The following is a 3,109-nucleotide window of genomic DNA, read 5'->3' as shown; positions in this document are numbered from 1 at the left end:
AGCCCGTGCTTAACATGTAGGGTTCAGTGGTCCCCAAAATGTGGGGCATGACTCCTAGGGGAACAAAGAGGAAGATTCATAGGGGCACCTCAGGGGCTAAGCCAGCCCCCATGGAGGGAGCACCAGTCAGCCCGACTCTGTCCTCAGCCTGGGCCCCTGATTGCCAGCTTGGCCTCAACCCCCTTACCCCTGTCTGCACCCCTTTCTTCTGCAAGCAACACCCCACTCCCAGCCCCAGTTTTCAACTGTGGCTCCGAGGGCCCACAGCCATGGATAAGAGGGCACAGTGTGAAATGTTTGGGGACCACTGCTTTAGGGTGACATTCTGAATCACTTCTATGCAGTCCAATAAAAGCTATTCCTCACCCATCAGCACCGACTAAGTATGTTCTGCTGCCCTTCACTCATGCAGGAAGGATAATAACATTTCGTACCACTCAGTGCTAAAGTGATTTGTAACCCGCCACCAGCTAAAACTGGTCATTTTGGGAAAGCAGCCCCATGATGCTGCATACCTAGGCAGAGTAGGTGTGTCTATGCAAACATGGTCTGTTCCTGAAGCCTTTCCCACAGCTGGTCACTAGGTGTGAGGGGGGAGTTCATTCAGCCCCTGCTTCCACTTAGTATTTAAAAACACCTTAGTGTCCCTGTCTCTGCTGGCCTTAGATTTCTCCTCCTGTCCATTCCCTGATATCTCAGATGAGGTGGCCGAGTGGTTAAGGCGATGGACTGCTAATCCATTGTGCTCTGCACACATGGGTTCAAATCCCATCCTCATTGGATGCATTTAGTCTTCACTCCTCCTTTCTAAACAACCATCTCCCCCTTTGGTACAATGACAGAGCAAACAATGTTGCTGCCTGCAAACAAAACCCTGCTCAGAAACCCCTTTGCTTTAAATAAAATGTCTAAATCTCAGATTTCTAAAAAAAAAAATTCTCTAGTCCTGTATGTCTTAGTTTTCATCTCAAAAGGTAACAGCCTCATAATCTCCCCCAAACACCCTGAGACCTTCCCAAATTATTAAAATACCACAGTTCTCAGCAAGGCCATGACAGTGACCCACAGCTAGAGTGTCTAGGCTAAGCTGTTCTGAAGGAGGCAACTCAAACATTTTCTCCCTGCTTCCCTTGGCAAGGTCTGATTGGGAAAACAAAATTCCCCAAACTGGAAATTTTCAGCTGAAAAACCAGTACTAGCTATTTGTGGACTTTGGTTTGAATGTATTATTATTATTATCTTCTGATTCATGAATCAGTTTTGTCATCCAGGTGTGTTTCCAGCTGTTGATTTGTGGGGGAGAGATGCCAAGTCATGATGTCTCTTCCCCTCTTTCATAGTTTCTTCCAACTCTCTAGAAAGCTCCTTTGCTATGATGTGTGTCAAGCAATGTCCATTGTTGCTGTGTTATCTCGGCGAAGTCTGCATTGTACACGGTTCCTGGGATAGTCTTTGGGACTGTAGCCACCTTTAATGGGCCAGCAGTGAGTCTGGCTCCTCCATTTTTGCACCTGAAAGGCTGGTGGGGGGCATTTCCCAACCTCATAACATATTTCTGTAATGCACAAAGAGCAAACTTCATAACTTCCTAAACCAATGTGAGCACATAGAATGCAAGAAGACATTAATGTTCAACAGATGAACACTTCAAGATTTTTAAAAAGATACCTCACCAGGCAGACTTTGTTCAAAACGTATCATCACTATATGAGAGTGGTGAATATGGGGCTTGCAGGGTGCTGCTTTAAGCACAGCGTGCCACACCTGGGCTTCCATTGCAATGGGAAAGTACCCTTAGAATCCATCTCTCCCGGGATAAAGATGGCAGGATGGCTGGCCTGAGTCATCTGACTTGGGCTCATTATGCTAAGGCTGAGAGGCTAAAAACTGTGGTGCAGATATTTGTGTTCACACTGAAGCCTGGGTTCAGAAACCCTCACCCCTCGTGGGGGTCTCAGAGGTTGGGTTCAAGTCCATATGTCTGCACTGTCATTTTATAGTCTTGCAGTCCAAGTCCCATAACCCTGAGTCAGCTGACCTGGGCTTTGAGACAGGTGACCTGGGTGTTTTAATCACAGTGTAGACATAACACTAGGATAGGTCTAGGAGCCCAGAAGGTTGGGAGGGAGTTTAGCAAGTGGAAATGGTAAAACCGCAGGGAAGTATTACCCTGGACTCATGGCAGTTCTCCATTGGTCTGTCTGCTTTTCAGGCAGGGATAATAACTGCCAGTGGGGCCCTGTTGAGTGGCTTTTGGGGCACCTGCTCTTGGCTGTTGTCAGAAGGACCTTTGGTCTAGCCCAGTGTGGGTTTTCTTATGGTTTAAACTACACACACAGGCACTGATAACAGAGTTACTGAACGTTTGGGAGTTAGGAGCTGGTAGGTCAGTGGTCCAGTCCCCTCATGGATGACCCCCTCCCTCTGGGACAGGGGCAGGTCTGAGCTCTCGCACCAAATGCTCATTGTGGCTGCCAGATCTGTGGCCAGCTCATTTAGTTTATGCCAAGGGTTGAGTCCTGCTTTGTGCCCAGTGCCTGAGAATGAAAATCCTAAACCACCCTATGAAATAACGAATGCAGCAGGATGTGTTATTGTCCCTGCCCCAAAGCAGGCAGACCAATGGAGAAATGCCATTGAGGCCAGGGTAATACTTCATTGCGGTTTTACCTTTTTTGCTTGCTAAACTCCCTCCCAGCTTTGAGGGGGTCCAGAGCCCAGTATTGAGCCTGAGCTGAGACATCGACACTGCAAATTTACCACCCCATGGCCAAAGCCTCGGGAGCCTGAGCTGGCATGGGGCAGCTCTGGGTGTTTCATTGCAGCGTGGACATAGCGTAGTATTATGTCTGCACTGTCATAAACACACCCAAGTCACTATTCTCAAACCCTGGGTCAGTTGATTCAGGCTTGCGGGGCTTGTGCTGCAGGGTTATAAAATTACAGTGTAGACACTTGGGCTTCAGCCCAGCCTCTGAGACCCCACAAGGGGTGAGGGTCTCCGAAGCTGGGCTCCAGTCTGAGCCTAAATGTCTACACTGCAGTTTTTGGCCTCACAACCTGAGCCCCAGGAGTCCAAGTCAGATGATCCAGGCCAGCCGGGCCACAC

General features: G+C 48.6%; 1 non-coding gene across 1 annotated transcript; it reads left to right on the top strand.

Moving 5' to 3' along the window:
* Nucleotides 1-698: 698 nt before the first annotated feature.
* On the top strand, nt 699-780 carry TRNAS-GCU (transfer RNA serine (anticodon GCU)). Its single transcript has one exon. It is a non-coding gene; the product is annotated as a tRNA-Ser (tRNA).
* The last annotated feature ends 2,329 nt before the right edge of the window (nt 781-3,109 follow it).

This window comes from Gopherus flavomarginatus, assembly GCF_025201925.1.
Source record: "Gopherus flavomarginatus isolate rGopFla2 chromosome 13 unlocalized genomic scaffold, rGopFla2.mat.asm SUPER_13_unloc_3, whole genome shotgun sequence".
Classification (NCBI taxonomy): domain Eukaryota; kingdom Metazoa; phylum Chordata; order Testudines; family Testudinidae; genus Gopherus; species Gopherus flavomarginatus.
This window is presented reverse-complemented; position numbering and strand designations above follow the sequence as displayed.